Here is an 8768-nt window from a genome sequence, read left to right as displayed (position 1 = left end):
GGGTAGTGGTTACTGGTACAATCATGAAGTGGATGCCAGGGGAGGTGGGACCAATCACAAAATGGCTGCCATGGTGGGGAGAGGATGTGAAATAACAATGCTGAAGGACTCTGAATTGTGCCTTTGAAAGTATGGAAGCTAGATGCTGAGGGGTCTTGTTTGTTAACAATTCAGTTTAAGTTGTGAAAGAGATAACATGATATGTAACTCAACTCATAATGGCATTAGCGTGATTAAGACATAGCGTATATGTAAGCTAATTTGATCATCTCTGCTCTTGGGTTTTTAGTCGATAGTGGGTATCTTTTCTTTATCCCTTATATGTAGTCCCCTTCCCCATTTCTGTTATAGTTTGTAGTCTTATAAAAATGCAATTAAAAATTCCCCATGGGGGGAAAAAAATAACAACACAATGCATTCTGGGGATTCAAGCTAAGTATTCTATTATGATAAGGGCCTTCCTACAAACACAAAGGTGATGCTTCCTGACCTCTTCTGATGCTTCTTCTGCTTCAATGAAATAGAAGAAAGCCAAGACTGGTATTGGGAGAGAAAGATGTGGGCACCAGGAAGCACTTTGGTGGGCACCATGGTGCCCTCAAGTGATACATTGCTGCCCAAGAAGGATTTCCCTCTGTAACAATGCAGTTGAATTATGGATCTAGCCGGCTACTACAACAAAGGAGTACAAAGGAGTACTGTTAGAGGGGAGGAACTGCAGCTCAGTGGTAGAGCATCTGCTTTCCATGCAGAACATCCCAGGTTCAATTCCCAGCATCTCCAATTAAAGGGGCCAGCCAGTAGGTGATGTGAAAGACCTCTGCCTGTGATCCTGGAGAGCTGCTGCCAGTCTGAGCAGACAAAACTGACCTTGGTAGACCAAAGGTCTGATTCAGTGTAAATGTGTGCTCTGTTGAAAGCTGGCAAGTTTTCCTCAACTGTGAAAGACCTCTGCCTGTGATCCTGGAGAGCTGCTGCCAGTCTGAGCAGACAAAACTGACCTTGGTAGACCAAAGGTCTGATTGAGTGTAAATGTGTGCTCTGTTGAAGGCTGGCAAGTTTTCCTCAATGAAAGGTGCTGGAATGATGTGAGTTCTAACTTAATGGTACAAGAACATCCAGAATGTATCAGGTGGGGCATCCAGTTACCATCAGATAACTGACAGCACCACAGAAGGCAGATAAGAAGTTTCCCACACATACACACATCCATATTAATGATGTATTTTCATACCAACAGATTATTTCAATGTGACAGTATCTGGCAGCTGTGATGTAGCGGCAGAAAGCATTTGGCTGTATCCCGCAGATGACTTGGAATGGAACTAAACACATTTCAGATTCATCCAGTTATAAGAGTCGGAATATTGATTTGCACCTCGAGGTCCAGATGATATAGAATGTGAAAACTTATGTGTTGAAATTTTGCAAGATGTTTGTTTTGACTCAAAAGTCTCGGTCTCATAGCCTCAGTTCCCCATTTCTAAAATGGTAACGTTCAAAGTTGTCTCTTTTGGACGCGGTGAGCATGAATAAGTATTATAAAGCATATTGCATACTGGAATTGGTTGAGGGTTTTTTTTAGCCCTGCATGAAAGTCTAAATCGCTTTTTCAAACTTGCCAAGCAAAATATAAGCCATTGGGTTACCATGGAGAGCTCTGGCACTAAATAGGACAGGAGACACAGGGTTGCCATTAAAAAGGCCTACTGTGCCCGCTTCTAGCCTCCTGGTAATATCTAGTGAGACTTAGGGCATGACATAATTACACTGTAAATTTCTTTGCCACCACCAGCAGCCAATGATGTGGAGTAGTGCAATAAGATTGACACTACAAGGGACGGGGGAGGGAGGAGACTGGGATGCTATTTTGGGCAGTACCCCAATGTCTTTCACTGTGTCAAGTTCCTACGCAAGAATCCAGACCCACAGGCCTAAATAATATCCATACTGCATGTAGTTACCACAAGAGAAACTTCTTTTCTATTAATATGGAGGATTTCAGACTCCAGTATTGTTCTAAAATAGCTTGCAAAAAGCAAGTACATAGTCTTGTGACTAAAATGTCCATCTAAATAGAAGAATTTCTTTTGGCTTCCTTGGAAATTGTCACAGGTTTTCATTTGATCTTGCATTCCTTTTGCAGTGTGTGTTTCTGTAAAAAGACCCCCCCACACACACACAAACATTTCTTGCCCCATTATAGAGAGGCTTGAAGTGAATAACATTTGTTGTCATTTGAGCGGAACTACATCTTGGCAAGCAGCGGGAAAAATGCCTGAGAAACCTCTCTGGGTTTATGAATAATTTACTGTTTCCATTTACACATCTGATCTCCTGTCTGTATACCACATCTTTGCAAAACCTGAAATTAATTAAAAGGCAGTATTGGCACATCATCACTCCATACACACCAATTGCCAAGAGTCTATTTTCTGATTGATGTTCAGATTAATAAAATACTGGTTGCTGAGTTGTCTGTTTTGGGCACAAAGTACAGAAGAAGAGCCCTGCTGGATCAGACCAGTAGTCCAGCATCCTGTTTCACACAGTGGCCAACCAGTTGGGTCAACAAACTGTGCAAATAAGTCAAGGTCTTCCTCTAAAGTTGCCTCCGACCATTGGTAGCTTTGAGATGGTGAACCCACTACTCTGGCCTCTCCCCCAGTTTGTATGTAGATTTGGAGTTTTTTCTTTTCTTTGTTGGCAGGTCCCAGGTATGTCAGAGAAGGAGGGTGTGGGGTAGATTCCAAAATATTTTGTGGGGGCAATTTTCTGATTAAATCTGAGATGCAATGTTGACCTTTCCTGCCCTGATTTCCTGTTGATACATCCCTTAGTGTTAACGTTTACTCCACATCACAGAATATTTTCATTTTTTTATTTTCCTTTTTTTGGAGTGATATGTATGTAGAATGTATTAAATAAACTTAATTTTTTAAAAAGGTTGACTGCCTCTTAATATGGAGGTTTACTTTAGTCGCCATGGCTACTAGCAATTGAAGGACCTCTCCTCCCTGAATGTATCTAATCCTCAAAATATTTACTATGATTTATTTCTTTAGCAAATATGTATCCTGCAGTTTTTCTCTCTCTCCAGGAAGTGAAAAAGTAACATTCAAGTGGTTTTTCCAGCAAGAAAATGGCAGGAGAGGAAAGGGTTAAAGTTCCCTTCTCTTTTTCCAGAGAAAGGAACAATTCTGGGCGGCTGCATTTGCAAAAGAAAAGTAATTTTAATATGCAGGGTAAGGAAGGTATCATGAACTGTGCGACTGAACAACAACAAAAGGAAGGTATCATGGGCCATTATCTTTTCCTAATCACTCCACAGATAGCTATTGAATTCATTCTTCTTATATCAACATATACAAGCCAAGACACACGTTATCAGTGTCACAGATCCTCCACCCATTTGTTAAAGGGAAGTTGTGTGGATGTGCAGCTATGATTTGGATTGGGACCAGGCAAGAAGGGGAGAGAGGATTTAACCCTTCAAAGCTTCACTTAGTTTCAATAATCAAAACTAGGGGTCTATAACTCAACTCCCAAGCTGAAAATATACACAAAATCACTGTTTCAGGTTGTTAGTTTGGGTTCCCAGAATGGTATTAGGAATCCAGAATTAATACTGAAATTAAACTAACTTCCCCAAAAATCTGTGTTGTTTCAAGTTTGGGTGTTTGCCAAGCCAGCAGGAGCATGTGTATGTGCTCGCTGTGTTGTTCTTTGATTTTGCTTGTTTTTCTGGGCAATGGAATTCTTCCAGCCAACTAGATCCTGGCACAGGTCTAGCTTTCCCAGCCAATTACTTTTGCAGACAAACTGCAGAGAGGGAATGTAGTGTGCGTTTACAGAAATTAGCTACTTTTGGGGGGGGTGGCTCATAAAATGAAGTTGCTTTGCTGCATGTGGTTGAGATTCTGGGATTCTGGAGAAGAGAGGGAAGGCTGCATTCGGTATGATTTCCTGGCATTACGTGCCATGACTGCTGTGTGGGAGACCCTTGAACTGGCTGTGCATTGAAAAGAATGCTGGCTGCTGTGGATGTGTACAGAAAATGGTCCCAAAAATCTAGAACACAGAAACACAGCATGGATTTAAACCTGAACTGGTAATGCCCTACCTGAAATGAGGCAATCACAGTCAATATTTTGTCTGCTGAAGCCTGGATTTGAAATTGCCCCTAATCAAAAACCAGGCCCCACACTATTTTATTAGCATTTAAGTGAGAAAAACATATGCTTTTAAAGTATGCATAGGATGGGATGTTATCAGTGGCCAATGTTACCAATGTTACCAGTTTGTCATGAGCTCAGAAAAATGTTGGCCTGGATTGTGTACACAGCACCTGCCAGAGCATGTGCCTTTGAAAATGTGTCAGATACCTCTTTCTGCTCAAGCTCACAGTGCTCAATCCCTTTGAGGTGTGGGACTCTTTAAAACTTACTGTGCATTTCACGACTCCCTTGCAAAGTAACTCCACGCTACTTTCACCCTTCCCAACATAAAATTTATTTATTTGTTTACTGTAATTATAATCCACTTTTCTCACTAAGACTTGAAACAGATTACACAGTGTAAGTCCATAACATTCTATATGGAGAGACATCTATTAAGCGCAGTGTAGGTCAATATGAGGAGATATCTAATAAGCACAGTACTAGGACTAAGATCACCAAAATCTGTGAACATAGCATTTTATGTGTGATACAGAGCGTGGATAAAACAGGAAAAATTGTTATTACTAGGGTTCCAACCTCCAGGGGGTGGCTGGAGATCTCCTGCTATTACAACTGATCTCCAGGTGACAGAGGTCAGTTCACCTGGAGAAAATGGCCACTTAAGGTGAACTCTGTGGCATTATACCCCATTGGAGTCCCCTCCCTCCCTAAACCCCAACCTCCTTAGGCTCCACCCACCAAATCTCCTGGTATTTTCCAGTTGGAACCTGGCAACCCTAGTTAATACATCAGTAGAAAACAGTGATATGGCAACAGGTTCATATATGCAGTAAATTAATAATATGTCCTGTACACAGTGGTATAATCTGCAGTCCCTTTCCCTGTATAAAAAGCCTTCCTGAATTATGTTATAGTATACTCCTATTACCTTTATAGAAGCACTCTCCTGAACAACTCCATTATGGGTAACTTGCAAAATGACAGGTGCATCAGAGCCCTCCTGACCTCCTCAGGCTTGCCATTCAGTTCAGTTCAGAAATCTTTAATGGCATAAAATAAACTAAAATACAAAGTATTGGATAAATAAGAACAGGTGCCAACAGTAGTATCCAGTCAAACATTGTCACAAGAACATAAATGTTGGATCAGGCCAAAGGCCCATACAGTCCAACACTGTATCACACAGTGGCCAGAAATACCAGGTGCCATCAGGAGGTCCAGTGGGGCCAGGACATTAGAAGCCCTCCCACTGTTGCCCCCCCCAAGCACCAAGAATACAGCGCATCCCTTGCCCCAGCCTGAGAGTTCTTTCTCTACCTGCTCTATCCCATGCATAATCTTATAAACCTCAATCATGTCTCCCCTCAGTCATCGTTTCGCCAAGCTAGAGAGCCTAAGCGCTTTAACCTTTCCTCATAGGAAAAGTGTTCCAACCCTTTTATCATTCGAGTTGCCCTTTTCTGTACTTTTTCCAAAGCTATACTATCCTTTTTAAGGTGTGGTGACCAGAACTGCACACAGTATTCCAAATGAGGTTGCACCATTGATTTATATAGGGGCATTATGATATTGGCTGATCTGTTTTCAATACCCTTCCTAATAATCCCCAGCATAGCATTGGCCTTCTTTATTGCAGTCACACACTGTCTCGACATTTTCAGTGAGTTATCTACTACAACTCCAAGATCTCTCTCTTGATCAGTCTCTGCCAGTTCAGACCCCATCAATGTGTATTTATATTTAGGATTTTTGGCTCCAATGTGCATCACCTTGCACTTGGCCACATTGAACCCCATTTGCCATGTTGATGCCCACTCATACAATAAAACATTTTAAAAGTCACAATATCTCAAAGCGATCTCAATCAGGAATTCCCCGACTTTGATTTAAGTGGGGTAATTACCTGCAATACATTAGCCAAACACTCTGCTACCGATTCTGTCACTTTGGGATATTTATCAGCCAATAAATATTGGGTAGTTCCCTCAAAAGACCCAGGATAATTAGTGATAACTGGGTCAAGAAATTGTTTACGAAGTTTGTAGAACTTCATACAATAAAGTTAGGTATGAGAAACTGAATCAGGTTCTAATGAGCAGTAACTGCATAGTCTATTCTCAAAAGGGATTTTCTGATACCTGCCCAAAAGGATGGCTGAAGGGAAAATATTCAATCTGGCTAACATAAAAGCCTGGCGGTGTAGGGGGTTAGTAAGCAATTGCATATAGGAGGTTCCTTGACCAGGGGTAGTCTGCAGACCAAAGTAGCAAGGGGAACATATCGGGTTGATTCCTGCTTCAATAGTCTGGCTTTCAATATCCCATATTCTTTGGTGGATAATATGAAAATTGAGTTTCAGTATAATTTGCTAAGGACTTGAAATTAATACCAGAAGAGACCATTTTAAGTCTAATATGTTGGTGCCATTTAGAAATATATGAATCCCTTAATAGATCATAAAGCAAAGAATTAAAACAGGTTCAAAAATGAAGACACAGCCAATATTTGACAGTAACTGCCCAGGCGATATTAGACAGCAAATGAAGGCCTAGTACACTGGTGAGAGTGGAAAATCTAATCATATTTGGTAAACCTAAAATATGGTGTATAAAAAGGGCTGCAATGTTGTCAACTTTGAAATTAACTGCTTGGCTGCAAATTGGAATTCCATAAAGAAGCAGGTTAATTACCTTCATCTGGAAGATTTGTAGGGCAGTTGGTACAAATTAGTTCCCACTATGGTAATGGAATCGAGAAACTGCTAGTAGCTGGTTCCTTGCCACCATGATAACTGCCTTCCGATGAGGGGTTCAGTTTAATTGATAATGAAAGAGAAGACCCAAGTATATACAAGATTTGTTCCACCAGATTCCCATCAATCTTCCAAGAACTGCGTTTCCAAGACCTAGAGAATACCAAGATCTTGATTTTTTTCAACATTAATAGTAAAATCATTCTGTGAACAAAAACCAGAAAAAGCAGAAAGCAAACATAGAAGACCAACCCTGGTGATAGACAATAGGACAGTGTCATCCACATACATCAGAAGAGGCATTGGAAGCGAGTTCATCTTTGGCACGTGATCCTCAAATTTAGCTAGATGAGCTGGCAAATCCGTCATAAATAAAGTAAAAAGAGCAGGTGCAAGGAGGCAACCCTGTTTTACCCCTTTGGTGACCAGGAACTTTTCGGTCAAAAGGCCATTGTGATTTAGGCACGCTTGGTAACTATTGGATGAATAGAGTTTACAAATCAAAAATAGTAGATGCAGATCCATTCCAAAGCTGGCCATTCCCCAAGGTGGGGGCCACAACACAGAAAGTATCTGTAAGGCCAGTTGTTGACCCTGCCCATTTGTAAAGGGGCACTGGCAGAAGGCCCTCAACAGAGGAACAAAGTGCTGGGCCCATAACCTATTGGGGTTAACTGGTGTGGTTAGTCCAGTTACCATTCGTCAGCAGAGTGCTTAAATAAAGCTACAAATGCAGCAGCATTACTTTACTAGGTTACTCAGTTTACAAAGCTACACAAAGCCACATTGCAAGCTTAACAGAGAAATACTTCTCTCTTTATTCGAGAAGTACACTTATTTGGTCCTGGCCCCAGCCTGGTGGAACATGCTCCCAATTGAAATCAGGGTCCTGCAAGACCTGTTATAGTTTCACAGGGCCTGGAAAACAGAGCCGTTCCGCCAGGCCTTCGGTTGAGGCAGCAGGCATCTACCGGCTGGCCTCTCTATTGCTGCCGCATAAAGTCATTTTGGCTTGGTGTTGGTGCATTTCTCTCCCAGCTGTAGAAACTGCAACTGAATGTACTGCTTAGCTAGATGAGCTGGCAAATCCGTCATAAATAAAGTAAAAAGAGCAGGTGCAAGGAGGCAACCCTGTTTTACCCCTTTGGTGACCAGGAACTTTTCGGTCAAAAGGCCATTGTGATTTAGGCACGCTTGGTAACTATTGGATGAATAGAGTTTACAAATCAAAAATAGTAGATGCAGATCCATTCCAAAGCTGGCCATTCCCCAAGGTGGGGGCCACAACACAGAAAGTATCTGTATGGCCAGTTGTTGACCTTGCCCATTTGTAAAGGGGCACGGGCAGAAGGCCCTCAACAAAGGAACAAAGTTCTAAGTAAACACAGGAAGAAAGGTCACTTTGCCTATCTAGCTATCTAGTCTCTCTTGCCATGAAGTCTGGAGGCTGAGGCAGCGACATTGCACCTGGAACTTCTAACACAAAGCTGTCATAAGAACATAAGAGACGCCAGTGTTGGATCAGGCCAAAGGCCCATCCAGTCCAACACTCCGTGTCACACAGTGGCCAGAAATACCAGGTGTCATCAGGAGGTCCACCAGTGGGGCCAGGACATTAGAAGCCCTCCCACTGTTGACCCCCCCCCAAGCATATGGAAGACAGAGCGTCACTTGCCAAGGAGCCTTTATCTATACCTTGTGGCTAATAGCCACTGATGGACCTCTGCTCCATATGCTTATCTAATTCCCTTTTGAAGCCGTCCATGCTTGTAGCCGCCACCACTTCCTGTGACAGTGAATTCCATGTGTTAATCACTTTTTGGGTGAAGAAGTAC

This window comes from Gekko japonicus, unplaced genomic scaffold (assembly GCF_001447785.1).
Source record: "Gekko japonicus isolate JY-2015 unplaced genomic scaffold, Gekko_japonicus_V1.1 scaffold674, whole genome shotgun sequence".
In the NCBI taxonomy this organism is placed as follows: Eukaryota; Metazoa; Chordata; class Lepidosauria; order Squamata; family Gekkonidae; genus Gekko; species Gekko japonicus.
The sequence above is the reverse complement of the archived record's forward strand: the minus strand, read 5'-3'. Positions refer to the sequence as shown.